Genomic DNA, 15,837 nt, shown 5'->3' with positions numbered 1-15,837 from the left:
CTAACATGGAACGATGTCAGGTCTGTAAGAAGATAAGAGATCTTCATGTCGCATTCATGTCACTTCATGTCTAAGATGACCATCGAGCTGAGGAAATGGATAGATCATTAATGTTTTACTGTTCCCGGTAATCATGGGAACCTGTTTACGGGTAGACTGCCATCTAGTGACAAAGTACATGCCCAGAGAGACATTGTGTATATAGTCAACTACTGGACTCAAACAGTTGCCTTATTGCTGCTTTTTTTGGGGCAATGTTTTAACATAAGGAAAATTAACATATTAGGGGGAACACATGTCGATAAATGTAATCCATTGTACCCCGAATTGGACACATAAGCATTACCTTTTTTGTTGAAATTTACTTTGAGAGGTGTTTGATGCAGTTTGTGTTGTCAAACATACACTTCAAATTCCATTCAGTTGAGTTGTGCTCGATATCATTATCAAAAAACTGTTTTAGCTTTATCCATCTGTCCTTTAATATGGTTAATTTCAATTACATTTTCTAAGGAAAGTACCATTTTTAATGATGACAGGACTTATATTTTGAGGTGATGAGGACATTTCTATTGGAACTAAGCATGCAAGAGAAATGTATCCCAACAGGGTTGTAAATTAGGAGATGGTTTTGTTTGGGGTGAGTCTTTTAATATTTCAAACTGTATTTCGCTGAGTGTGTCTGGGGTTTTCCAGAGCATTTTCAATGGAACGCTACTAAGATCGGATGTTGGGAATCCCACAGTGGCATAATATATGCCATCTGTCATCAATCACGAGAACACACCAGCTCTGTTATAGGCATAAAATACCAATTTATTACTTTGCACATTAACACAAGAATTCCCTGCAGGCTAAAAAAAACAAAAACAAGGTAATTGAACATGTCACAAAATAGCAATAACAGCGATGAATGGCCCTCTGCTGGGGAGGGCGGAACTAGAACATGCCCCGCCCTCTTACTACCGGTCAGAAAGGGATCCGTTCATTCACAAAATCAGCGCGTTCCATTCACTGAATTGGAATGATCCAATTCTATTGCCATCAGACAATCACACACACAGCTTCAGGAGACCACTAGCAGAAGAAAAAAAAAAGTAAAAGAGCAGAGCTATAACAAACCCCCAAAAAAAGAAACCGATAAGGGAAAACAAAATACAATTTTAATATACAATACACAATGTCAAATTACAAATCCTTTAAGATATAACAATATATCAAAGTGAGAGGAATTTAAAAATAATTCATGCTCTCTATCAGGGGACAGAAAGAATTATGGATCTTTTTTTAAAAAGGTTAAAAAGAGGTATTCCTGCTCCCTTGATGCCATGGGGACCCCTTCACAAAAAGGAAGTGCATTTGTGAGGGGTCAACAGAGTTGCCATGGAGACAGGAGAGCCCCCACCAAAGAGGCGTGGCCAAAAGGTACAAACCAGGAACGAGGAGACAAAATGGATGCTCGCTACGAAAAACCTGGTAAAGAGGAGAGGGGTTCAGTCTTTAACGGGCTCACGTTTGAAGAAAGTACCTCGTTTTAATTCGAACACGACGCAAAGAGCTGGGCCCCCTCCCCTCAGACAACAGCGTGTACCTCCCAAATTACTGACATTTGTGTAGGAATCTTTCAAATGCATCTCAGAGACTGGACAAATATTGCTAGCCTAAAACAGTCCCACTAAAATTGATAAACATCTACCCAAAAAAAAGCATTTATATTTTTTTCCTTTCTCATAATAAATATGATTTAAAAAAAAGATTTTTTTCTTTTTATAAAAAGGACAATACTCTGGCATGCAGGTGAGCAAAGTCTACATTTTAGTTACTTTAAAGAAAATGTCTACATAACTATTTCACCAAATGCACATTCCCACTGATTGATACAAGCAAATAAAATAAACAAAAAAAGTAAAAAAATTATAATAAAAGTACAGATACACAATAGCGAGAGACAGACAACCACAATGAGTGAATTATAGCTTTGTTTTTCCACATTTGAAAACTTGGTTAATATTGCTTTGCAATGTCATGTTACAAACAGGGAGTGATCGTTGATCTGACTGCAGTTTAACGATCAAATATTGGTAAGGATTAAAAATATCGAATCATTCCCCATTACAGATGCCAGATGAATATTTAATCACAGCCCGCTTGGCTTGATAAAACTAGTGCACGTTTTAAAAACTGATCCGCCCCCTTTGAACGAAGAGTCAAACTTATTGCATGCAATGCCTGGACAACACCCTCCACATCCCCCCCACTGGCCTCCTCATGTCCCGCCCATCTGCGCCCGGCCGATGCCCACGCCTTCAACAGAAAGGTGCTCAAACTCATTCATAGTAAACCTGCTGCTTTACGGGCGGTTTATTACAAAAGGGTTTTCTCTGAGCGTCCCCTCCTGATGAGGCGTGCACGTCGACTGTCTCTCTATCCAATCGCAACACCAACCGTCACCACTTTGCCTCACAGTTCCCATGGTAACAGTCTGCCATACGGGAGGGGGTCCAAGGGCAGTGCTTATGCTTATTGTCAATTTATTCAATCCAGTGTTAAAAATGCATAAAAGTATGAAACAAACACCGTCAAATAGCAGAGACGTTAAGGTGGGTATACTTCAAATACACACAGCAATAGAAACCGGTTTTTAAAAAAGTCTAAAAATTCAACTCATTGCCAATCGCAAACCGCTTTATAAACAAATCCCTTAATCTAGGTTTCACTCCGATTACGATCCCTGATTGTCTCCATCCGTCCGATCCAACACGACTGAAACCAGTGGAGTGAAACAGGCAGCGGCTGATCTTCATTACCAGTCGGAGTGCTACACAATACCTCAAATCCGCCACTAAAATGTCACTCCTTTACCTTCAGAGGAAGCATGAAATCACCTGTTCTGGGGTCCTACTTCTTCCCACCGTTAGCCAGAGTGCTACAAATTAATCCCACCCTATTTACCCCCCTAACCTGCAGCTCAACAGCTGAAGTCTATTCCTGAAGTCGCACTAGTAACTATATAACTGGCTTTCGCTGCCGACCATAACATTTCATCACGACAACATCGACAACAACGATAACAACAACAACATCAATGGTAAACTACTAATTCTAAACAACAGTTGTTTTTTTAAGGATAACCACAAAACATCTTATATTAAACTTTTACAAATCTGCTTTGTTGATTCGTATGTATAAATGCATAAAGGTAAGAGAGATTGAGAGTGCCCTCTGTTGCCTAGCGTCCCGGGTCAGTGCAATGAATTGGCCAATATTAGCAAAGGAGACCTAAAAAAAAAACTACGTTGGTTTTCCGGCCCTTGAAACTACATCTACAAACAAAAAGAAAAGCAACGTCCAGCAGTGTCATCATATAATCTTTCAGGTCCAAAGAAAAATAAGATCCTGCTCTTCACACAAACTACGGGACTGATAAAGACCCTACTCTGCCTTAAATGCCTTCAGCCATTCAACAGGTCCCAATGCTGAGCCAGACCACGGTTACCACTGCTACAGTCAGACCTGACTTCACTTACTACTTGAAATGAAATAAGTTGCTTTTTTTCTGGGATTCAACAATGTGTTGAGGCACAAAAGGAACATCTGGCTCCCAAAACGTGCGTAATCCAGATCGAGCTATGTTAAAAAAAGTTGATCCAAAGCATTTCAATTAATAAGTGACCCAGGACTGCTACAAAAAAACCCACACCCGCCTCTATGAGGCCTGATTAAGTCATATGTCTCAAAGTTGCTCTATAGATGTAAATATATGCTTATATGTACTGTATGTGTGAATATAAAAACAACAAATCTGAGGCATTTACAGCAGTTATCTCCTTGATTTCCCTTTACAATTCAGTGGCCTGCCATGAAACACACATGCACACACTCTCATACAGCAGTACATGTATATACAGATGCACACACACACACACACACACACACACAGACTGGCGTATTCTTCGCTATGATGGGAGGAAAATAGTAATGGGCATGGACACCCAGGTCACCTCGCTTTTTAAAGACTGTTAAAAAAAAAAAAGGAGAAAAAGTTAAAAACACACGCTCATAAAAAGGAAAAAAATATATATATCATTCTCAAAAAGGTTGACTCCGTCTCTGTTTCATGTAGAGTTTCCCTCCCGACCAACCACTAAACCCAAGACCTTGTGACAGATTTTTGCCCAAAGGGGCTTTGAGGTAAAAGTAGATAAGAGTCCTGCTTAGCTGGGAGAGCTAAAGAGCTGCGCTGACACACACTGTGCCATCCACTCCCTCACTCAGTGTATCTTACAAACGCAAGAGAGCAGACATTCAAATAGAAAAAACAAAAGAAATGGCTCAACGTGTAGTACGTGCATGTGTATGGTTTGTTTTTGTTTTTCCGTTATTTTCTTTTTTTCTTTTTGTGCATTGGAAACCCTCGGGGTTCGCAGTGCTTGATTGCTGGTTTTGAGGCGGCTCGATTTGGGAACGCTGGTTGGAAATTGTTCCGTGTAATAAAAAAAACCTGCTGGACTTTGGGACACAGCAGATTCCCCCCCCGTCCAAGAGCCGCTTTGGTGCAGATTCATAAAAAGTGGGAAGAGAATGAGATAAAGAGATGTGGGAGAGGAAAAGAGAAGGACTGGCAAATAAGAGAGTAAAAGACGAAGAAAAAAGAAGAAGAAGAAAAAGAAAGGGAATCCGCGGGTGGACTGGCTGACATGCTCGCTAGCTCAGGCGAAGTACATGGTGTGCTGGGTGTCATAGTGGATCTGGACCGCCTTGGCCAGCGCCTGCGGGTCCCGGCCGTTACTCTGGCCCGACACGTGGCTCCCTTCAGCGCTGTGAGACAGAGAGAGGCAGAGGTTACTTTGACTGTCAGGGAGGATCAAATCACAGAAATGCAGGGGGTACGGGGCACAGGGAAGAAAGCAGGGATCAGGAGCTGAGTTCTGGCAAAGGGTTCAGTGTCTTACCTCTGGAAACACATGGGCTTTGATTGTGAGTGCTTTGCCTCTCCACTTCATTAATAATGCAGAACCTTTTCATTTTATTTACACTTTAAAACAAATATTATTAATAGCACCGCAGACACAAAATGATAGATGTCAGAGAGATGCATCCAACATGCACATCCAAAGGAGACTGGTCAACTAAACTAGTCATTTAGGTCCGAGTCGACTAATATTATTGTTGTGTAGTATTTGTAATGTTCTGCCACGCTGAATGACATATTTAAGAAACTAATGTGCCACTTTTTGTTAAAGTGTGTGTATTGCATGATTCTTTGAGAGAGACATTTTTTTTTTGTTAATGTTGTCCAAAATTTTGTTTTTCTTAAACATGAATCTATTCAAGAATATTGAAACTGTTTCAATAAAAATGTTGAAAATATCATTTATCGCTACTGCATTTTCTCACCCTATACCAGAGTCCTGCATCGGGTCGGGTACCCGCGGGTAGTTTAATGTTTAAATTCTCAGAGCTCTCCCCCGCGGGATCGCGCATAATCATAACCTCTGCACCGCATCAATCTGCTGCTGAGCGTGCCACATTCGAAATGGCTGAGGTGAAGGCGAAGCTCGGAGGATACAGCATTGTCAATAACTCTTCCTCAAGAGTGAAATCCAAAGCCTGGGAGGCTTTTGGTGTCATCCTAGATGGAGAAAATAACCAAAATCCCACGCTTTTTCAGCCAAATACGCAACAACATGTGTTAATAATTACATGTTTTCCATGCGGGGTCGGGCCGGTTTGCGGAACTGATTGGCAATATGTGCGGTTGGCGGGGCGGGAGCGGGTCTTGAAAATCAGACCTCTGCAGGACTCTGCCACAGAGCAATGTGACCTTTAGAAAAGAAGAAACCAAGATATTTAGAATCAGAAATGTGTCAGTTCAGCTCACACAAAATATTTTATGAAAATAGGTTCAACTTCTGAATTAAAAGAAGAACAAATGAACAAAAACAAGTTAAAACCACTAAAGCAGATTCAAGCAGTAGGCGTATAGATTCACAAAGTTTTCATTTTAAACTCATTAAGTGTTACATGGCAATAGTTGCAAAAGTAATCAGATTCTTATTAGATCCTGGATGTGATTAAATGAATATCCATCGCAAGAAAGACAGTCTATATTGGACAATTCCGCAACACATCAAATTAATTTCAGTGATATTCTATAACTAGACTCTTTTTTTGCCTTCCTACAATATTTGCACATTTGAACTACAGTATGGTTGATATTATGGAGGGTTTAGAGTTCTCAGATTAGGCAACTACAAATACATTGGTCCTTACGGTATAATTACAGATAGGGCTCAAATCACCTTGAATTATTTATTTTTACAATATGTGCATATTGTAAGCATATAGTTGAGATAGGGATTAAAGAGAATATTTATTGTGTTAAGGAGCTCATGATAGCTGTTGGATTGTAAAGCCTGACTTTCTTTTCCACGGAAGTCAAAGGGTTAACATCGATATATCACTCTAATCTCCATACACTTTGTAGTTCCAACTTCAATCAAGAAAAAACTCATTACATACTCATAAACTACTTCTTGCATACTCGGCTGCAGTGGCAGCTGCTGGTGTGATTGCTCACCTGCTGGTGTATGAATAACTGTGGACCAGTTGGACTTTCACATTGCTGAAGTACTCAAAGGGGACCTATCATGTAAAATGCACTTTTTGATGTCTTATATACATAAATATGTGTCGCCGGTATGTCAGGGAACTCACAAAGTGTTAGAAAACAAAGCCCTCTCTCTTTTCCTCCGTACCAATGCCCGACGTAATATGGTCTTTGTTTACATTAGCAAGCATCGCTAACACTCAGAGCTAACCTGTACTGGAGAGAGTATGTGTAAGAAGCAGGATATAAAAAGGTACTCACCTTGTGGTAAACCCGCAATAGAAAAAGCATTTGAGCTCCAAACTGTTTCAGAAATAATCCTTGATGTGGTTTTGAACATGATATGGCGTTTCATCACCACAGCATTTAGACAGTATCTGCTGGGTCCCGCATGGCAGGCATAAGCTCCACCCCCTCTGTTTTCTTTTTTGAAGCTTTATACCCCGAATCAACACTTTAGTAACAGGGCTGAAATGGAGGGATATGAGGCATGGCTAGAATGGGTGATCTGTTTGGTATTTTGAGCAAAACACTTAATTGACATGAAAAGTCACGTGACCGCAGGAGCTCTATTGCCTAAAAATAGCATGATAGGTGACCTTTAAGAGACGCTGGTTCTGCTATGGCAGGTACATCCGTCTTTAGAAAGCGAACCGATTGCCTTCTTTTGACGCAGCTCTGCATAGTTTGCAAAATAAACTTTTAATTTGCATTCAAATCCCTTTAAAATGCACTTTTTGATGTCTTATATACATAAATATGTGTCCCCGGTATGTCAGGGAACTCACAAAGGGTAATTTGCATTCAAAGCCCTTTAAAATTATACTTACTTCCTTAGGAATCCACTTTCGTTCATCATCAAAGTTTGCAATTGTTTGAATATACGTTATTAAATAAACCCAACAAGCCCTCCAAATGAAATGGCAATACAAACGTTATAAGAGTAGAATGACACGTACATTTTCTGATCTGGCGCCCTAGCAGGATGACATCAATTGCCCATTGTCTGTTTTATAAAGTAACAATGTTATCATTTGGTGTTATTAAGGCTATATGCTACTGCAATTTCTGCATAAACGTCCTTGTTTGTGTTTGAATGCCTGATTATTTTAACTTCCCTAAAGTTACAATAAACATGAACAGGATAGGGAACAACCCTGGTAAACCGTTTTCCTTTGCTGTAGTGTATTTTATGGGTTTTGTTGCATGTAAATGGTCAGTCAAAGGCTAAAATCCCAAGGAACCGGTGGTTGACCCATCACAATAGAGCCGGCCAGCTAACCATCAGATCCATCAGAGCAGACTGGGCTCTGGTTTCAGACGGAGGGTGAAAAGAGGTGCTGCGGCACAGCAGGCAGTATGAAAAAAGTAAACACATTTTTGAACATTAAAACATGTCACAATAGGAGCACAAAATACAAATATGAACCTGAAATCTACAGAATATGTCCTCTTGAATATAAAAAAGATTATAATAATAACTATGTTTTGCAGTTGCAATAAAACCAGTAATAGACCTAGCCATGAACTGAACAACCTCTCTTTTTGCATTCGTTGTTCACTTATTCTCTCGAAATGAATGTTTAGAGGTTTATGGATACATTTGGACCATAATAGTAATGAAAATTAATATAACATTTCTTCTGAATATTTGAAGGAAATGCTGTTCCCTCTAAAATGTATTGTAATGGCCCCAAGCGTAGCTGGATACATTTTATTTCCCTCCAGTCAAAACCTGAAAGTGGGGTCTACCCGGGCAGTGTCCTGGAGCCATTTTCTTTTTAAGAAAGTATGTTAATGATTTAAAAGCACCCTGCTCATGTGGTCGATACCGCAGTATTAACTGGCCGTTCTGGAGAATTGTTGAATTGATGTCATTTTTCTTGCGAGGATAGTTCCTACACTATGGTCAATAGCTTGTTAGAAATGAAATAAAACAAATTGTAAACAAGTCCACTACAACTATATTAGTTAACAATTGCATCCACAATATTGACTGTGACTGACTTCAAATTCATAACTCTGTTTGACAATGCATTAGGGCTTTTATGTCCATGGTAATGGACACAAAATGTACACATACGAGGCTGAACTTTATCCTGTTATGATTTAGCTAGCCAACACAGCCTGCTGTAAATACTTTACACTGATCCACCAAGTCTATTTTCCGACCAGGGAACATGTCAGCCGCTTCATTTGACAATCCCATGTCTGTGGTGTGAAAAGTAATTGGCCATGTTTGAGCAAAGGTCTTTCCGTCATTGGCATCATCTCAGTCTCTGATTCTTGACGGAAATGGAAAACATGTTTAAACCTCAGCTGTTTAAAATAAAACGCACCGCTACAGAACAAGACTGAGGACTGGCTGTGCATTTGTTCTTGTCTCTGTACTGTATGTGCTTTCATTATGATCAGAATGATTTAGTGTGCTATGGCGTTGAGACATCAGGATGATACTTCTTGCCCTCTCGCAGTCTTCCTGGCAGCTTCCCAAGGACAGGCAGCAGAAAGCAATTGCTATTAGTGCACATATATAGTCCCAGCAGATAAATATAGGCTGCTTTTAGCAGATGAGCCACAGCACCATCAATTAAGATTAGGGCATGTGCTATCACAGTCTCATAAAGAACAACAAGACGGCATTCCCTCAATGTCAAAGGTAAGATGAACATGTACACAGCGTTTGGAAAAATCTAAGAAAACCTGATTGCTCATATACATAATGCTCACATTGACAAATAGCTATTGATGTTTCTTCATCAATGAGAGTGACACAGCTCAAACAGTTTGGAGGGGATCCCGATCGGAGATGAAATTATTAAATATTTGGCGAGGATGGATCTAATGAATTTATTTCAGGCGATATATTTTCCATGGGTTGGAGGATGGAAATGTTGGACTCCTTTCCTGTTCAACTAGGGAACTCAACTTTTTTGTCGAAGTCTGCCTCCATCTAACAGTTTGAACACTTGGAAAATAAGGAGAACAGAAACAGAGCAGCCACTTGTGTGGGAAAATTAGAAATGGCAGGGGTAGAATTGTCTTTTCTCTGTTGTCTAATCACAGTCCACCGCATGCCGTCCGACCCTGTTTTTCTCGTGTCGTTCCCCTGTAGCGTCCTCTTTTTCTCTACCCTGGTTGAAGCAAAGAGTATTACAGTGTTCTCCATGCCAGGCCAGAGGGACGTGGACAATGTGTGTGCCCCGAGACTCTCCAGTGGTTTCCAAGTAAAGGCCATCACTCTCCCTAATTAGACGGTCTCTTTTGGGCTATGACTAAAATCACCTCTGTGGCTCCTTCCTCCGTCGGATCACACCTAATTTTAATTAGACCCCTCGGAATATTAGCCGGGGTCTTTGTTCCGCTTCCTCTCACTAAGGAGCCAGACAAATGAGTCTTTAAAATCCTTTATACATTTCGTCTACATCCCCCCCCCCCTTTATTCTCTCAGTATTGTCCTCGTCATTTTCTTGTGAATGCATTTTCTTTTGATATATTAGAGACAGTTTAATCACTCAACTAAAACCCTTTGAGTGATGATTCCCCATTTTGTCCAAATATCCCGACAAAGTCTACAATGGCTGATATCATTTTGGCGTGGACCATTCAAACTGAAATTACAGAAAACTGCAAAACTGATGGAAGAGGAAGAAAATAAATAGCACTGTCTAATGTTCTCGGCATTACATTCAAAATGAGGTTCAGAACATTTTTAAATGTTTGTCTTTATGTTAGTTTGCCGTGATTATGAACCCTACAATGTTCATTGTGTACACAGGCATGGTGGGACATATAAAATGTATTTATTATATCTCATTTTCAACACATAACAAAGTAATGTCTGCAAACCAACTCTAACAAATACAATCTGCATTCAAAAACAGAAAGAAAAAAAAACATAACTTTGAATCTCTTTCGAAAAAAAAAGGGCTGAAAACAGACTCGTTTTGTTGTTAGATATATTGTTTTCTGGAATTCTGTTCTATCAGAATTTGAAAACAAGTGGAAAAAAAACCTCTGAAAAAAAAACCTGAAAACTACCGGGTACATTTTGTTGCTAAAAAAAACTATGTAAAACGTATATTTGGGAGAACTACATATTTTATACACTTAGTGGTTCAATGTCTTCCTTCCAACTGGGGCTTACAGTCTATGTAGAGCTAAATGGAACAATAATCGTAGCTCATTAAGAAAATATGAGCACGGAGAAAGAAAACAAGGCCATGGCGCTGTGCCCAGTTCAAATTACAAAATGCATTCTTGCCTTTTGCGGTTGCTGGAGGAAAGAGTGTCTCCCGTGTCTTTCTTTGTGTTAACAGTGATAGATAGCGGAATGCACCCTGGCTTGTGGGTTCTTAACACTGAAAGCTGACCTCTATAATAGAGATATTACAGATCAGTGCTTCTCAACCTTTTTGCCTTGTGAGCCACTTATGGACTCAGTGTGTGTGATCAGGTCAACCTTCTTCTGTCTTGGTTTATTTCAAGTTGAAACGGGGGCGGGAAATGTCTTTGTTTTACAAAAAACTCTGAAATTAAAGGAAAATCGGAAAGAAAATCATATTAACTCATGGTTGGTAACAATGTGTTGTAGCTAAACTCTCTGCAGTTATATGCATTAGATCTACCTTGTATATTTATTTAAACATTTTTAAAACATACAAACGTAAGTTCAAATCATATTTATTTAGTATTTTTGGATTTATTAAAGACGAAAAAGACACACAGACGACACCACAGTAATGAAATGACAATACCAGCTCACACACTTACAACAAATACTGATACGTTAATATTTGTAAAATAAGAATTAAAAAATAATAAGAAAATAAAATATTGGAGAAATATTCAACATATAAATGTTCAACACTTACATTCAAGATGATTCCTTGGGTTCAGAACAATATTTTACCCAACAGAAACATTAAATTTTTTGGAAAATTGGATGGTAAGCGGATAAAAAGAAAAGGGCTAAAGCAAAAATATTTGATCATTAAGAAGTATATATTGATTTGGGCCATTGGAGGAACAAAGTCAGCATTAACCATGTAGTGCAGTTCCTTCTTATGGGTAATGCTTCAAACATTGTGCATGTTGACACCCACGCCTGTGCCAATCTTTTCGGTTGGCAGCAGCACCTGTAGATAAAACAACAGTCAAAACACATTAGTTTCTCCCAATGGCATCTCACCAAAGTTCATATACTCTTCCTCACTCACAACATTAACATCTGCAACCATTTAGCCCACGGGCATTTGCTGGTCTCGTGTTTGTTTTGCGCGCATGTGTTTGTGCGTGCGTGCACACGTTTACTGTTTGTCTTTGTAAAGCAAGTGTGAGGATGCACTCATGGGTGGTTGAGTAATAGATGCTGGGGCTCTGCCAGTGCCGCACACCCTTGTTCATGAATTATAAAAACCAAGAGCAATTATGGCTTTTACACAAATTAACCAAAGCATGGTGGATGCAAACCGTAATTGGGTCAGTGGTTATTTCCTGCAACACACCTGGGCTTGCAGTAAGCGTTGGGTATCAATTATAAATGGCTCCTGTCCTATCCGGGGTGCGTAGCAGACCAAGGCCTAACGTAGCTACAAGTGCATTAGCATACACATGATGACTGTAATAATCTTCATGTTAAGGCCCTGTTGTCTCAGAGTCATATACTCGTTTTTTTTTCAATCTTCTTTATTTTTTATTTCCTACCTATTTAGGTAAAAAAACATCTTGCAATTTAGACTTTTTTCATTTAATTTAATTTTTAAATGTTACAGTATGTCCACTTTAGAGGACGTCGGGACCATATTAGTTTGTAAAGACAGCCAAAATTAACAGATAGACTATGTAACGTATTATGGTTATAGAGTGATATTAATACAAGAATACATTCACCTTTATTTAAAACATAAATAAGTAATTGATCTGAACATTGCTGTTTATTTGGTCACTAAAAAACTAGTTTGTTTTTTGGTGAATCTTTCCAGATCTTTAAAGACTTTGTAGTCAATGTAGTGGGAAAAGTACCTAATTGACTCCAGTCGGCACGGGCTGTAGGGTCATCTTGACTAGTTGTATGGATGTGGTCTCCATTTGACCATGCTCAGAGAAACAAAGCTTGCATTCCTGAGGCAATTCTCATTTTTCATGGCTCCACTTAAAATAAAAACAACAATAAGACATACGTGCTACTCTTGGCCCACAGGGGGCCATGTCTTTCCAGCTCGTCCCTATATGTCTCTCTGTCTGTGTCTGTGTGCTCATGGAGCCTCCTGCATCTTCCCCCCCCTTCTTCTTGACCCTCTTCTATCCCAGGTGTGAAAGCCTCATCTCTCTCATCATCTGAGAGCTCAAGATCTGAAATCTCCCTGAACTATCTGCTACAGAAAATGTCTGCTTCAGTTCCGTCTCCTGCAACAATATTGAGTCATTAAGTCCATGAAGATGGTCCTGACGTCCACTAGAATGGACATTTATAAAAGGGCTGTTATTTGAAAACTTGAATTATTTAATTGCTTTCAGAACTAATTATATAGTTCCTCACATGTTAATAAACAAGAACATATATGATTTTCATGGTAAAAATTACAATTATTCAACAATATTTGACTTCTCCTCCTGCTTCTATAACATTTTGTTTTTGGTATGCCAGCCATTTTCGATGAAAAGAAAGAGGAACTTCCCAGCATGACATTTTAACCAATGACATATCACTGGAAAGACCAGGATGTCCTCGGTACAGTACATCAGGGATTGATTGAGTAGCTCAAAAGAGTCAAACGAGATGCATGTAGTGGACATTTTGTTCTATGGGCTGGGTCCCAGGAGGATATAACAGTGTCTCTGTGAAATGTACATGCATTGCTTTTCAAAAACACTTCTATTCAGTGACATTTATTGCGTACAGCAGGGTCAATTCTTAAAGATTAGAATAGATCAATTATTTCTTCAGATTTCAGTATTTTTTATTAATATGGAATTGACTTGTGAATGAGTGCATAGTACACACATTAGCTGAGTATAAAGAGTGATTCCAGTTTGCCACTCAGGTCACTCTTCCACCATGTAACATATTAATAGGTTTATGTCTTACACCATTTATAGACAATTAAAAAATGTAATGGACTATCAACAAACCTAACATTTATAAGGACAACTGAGAAAACTCCAAGATTACAGCTAATATTCCTTCCTTAGGTATTTAATTTCTTTTGAATATGAAATTCACAAGCCGAAAAATATTGCAACTGTTAAATGCTAAATTCATGCTGCTATTTGTTTCCCTCTCAGCCTCATACACATATAAAGCTACAGGAATTAATCCTAACACATGGAAATTAGTCAGGATTTAATAAATATAGTCTTCATTTGTGAAGATGATCGTCTTGAGCATATTTTGTAAGTAAATTAAATGTTTTTCCCAGACCTTACTTTTATGCAATAATTCAAATAGCTGCAGCTGGTTGTTCTTATCTGGGCCATTTACTTTAGAAGTAGTGGTGCGCCAAGAGAGAAACTGCCTCCAGATATGAAAGTGTGTTGAGACAGTGCTCAGAGAAGATTGTAAAAGACAATGCATGCTAACAGAACAGTACTGTATGTGAAAAGGCTCAGCAGGACACAACACTTTATCAAGGGAGTGAGTATTTTCAGAACCTGCTTGTGCTTTTGTGCAGCTCTGGTTGTGGGGTGTAGTTGCACTAAACCAATAAACTAGTGCAGGAACAAGTCCTAAAACCCTGAATTGAGGAAGCATTTTACAACTTCCTGTTCCCTCGTCTCAAAGTAAGCAGTTTTTTAATGTGTGGTTAAACATGACAAATAGGGTCTGTGGTTTAAGCTGAAGAGATTTGTTATACTGCACTCGTGAACGTCACTTGTAAGCAATTACAAATGTTGCTTACGAGTGATTGAATAAACTACTAAATGTCATTTTACCAACAAGAGTTTGCTTTTAGCTTAGCGGAGGTGAACACGATGTTATAGTCTACCGTTAGCTTTTTACTTCTGGTGTTTGTAAATACCTTCCAAAAAACACAACATTTTGTTAATCTGTTGAGATGATCCATCTGAACAAAATGTGTTAACATCATACATGTGTGATTGCCGCATAATTCTTTTTTTGCAATATAACGATATCCAATGGGGAAATTCCATTGCTTTTTGTAGAGGGAGCCTGAATAGTCTGAAAATCACGTTTATGAAAGCCCATTATCTGGAGAAACAAACACCCATTGGCTTTATAGGAACTATAAACCATTGTTAATAATTTTACAAAATGAGCGATTTCTGTTTCTTTACTTTGGCAAAAGCAGGACCCATCAATACTCTCTGATTGGTTAGTACTTGTTGCTTCCTTAGATGTGGTTGGTTACTTTAAAGGGGACCTATCATGCAAAATGCACTTTGTGATGTCTTTTATACGTAAATATGTGTCCCCGGTGTGTCGGGGAACTCACGCAGCGTCAGAAAATAAAAAACCCTCTCTTTTCCTCCGTACCCAAATCTTTTAAAAACAGGTGTACAACGAGCGGATACAGATTTCCATTCGCTGTGACGTCATAGCGGCGGCGGACCCACAGAAAATTGCTACCTGACGTGTTTTGGACGTAATCTCGTCTTTGTTTACATTAGCAAGCCTCGCTAACACTCAGAGCTAACCTGCACTGTAGAGCACATGTGTTTAAAAAGCAGGAAATTAAAAAAGGAACTCTCCTTGTGATAAACCTGCAAGAGAAAAAGCATTTGAGCTCCATACTGTTTTAGAAATAATCCTTGATGTGGTTTGGAACAGGATGGCGTTTTATCATAGCAGAATTTAACTTTATCTCCGGTAGAATTCTGATCAGGCATTAGCTCCGCCTCCTCTTTTTTTTTTTTAGCTAAGGACCCAAAATCTGCATTTCTCTAACAGGGCTGCAAAAGAGGGGTATGAGCAGTATGAGGCATGGCTACAATGGGTGATCTGTTTGCTATTTTAAGCAAAAACCTTCACAGACATGTTTTTCAGGTATGGCCCTACAATATATGTTTCCAATATAGCATAATAGGTCCACTTGAAAGCATGAGGATTTCCCTCGGCGGAAAAGTCGAGTGTTGACCTAGACTTTTTTCTGTTTCCGGGGTAACGTGACTTTTTATGGTCACGTTTGTTTGTCTTCGGGTGACTATTATCGTACTCACTAACCTTCTGCAACCTGTGGTAGTTACATACAAAGGAAGTAATGACT

The sequence above is a fragment of the Notothenia coriiceps genome, unplaced genomic scaffold (genome assembly GCF_000735185.1).
Source record: "Notothenia coriiceps isolate Sejong01 unplaced genomic scaffold, NC01 NC01_scaffold00027810, whole genome shotgun sequence".
Lineage (NCBI taxonomy): Eukaryota > Metazoa > Chordata > Actinopteri > Perciformes > Nototheniidae > Notothenia > Notothenia coriiceps.
The sequence above is the reverse complement of the archived record's forward strand: the minus strand, read 5'-3'. Positions refer to the sequence as shown.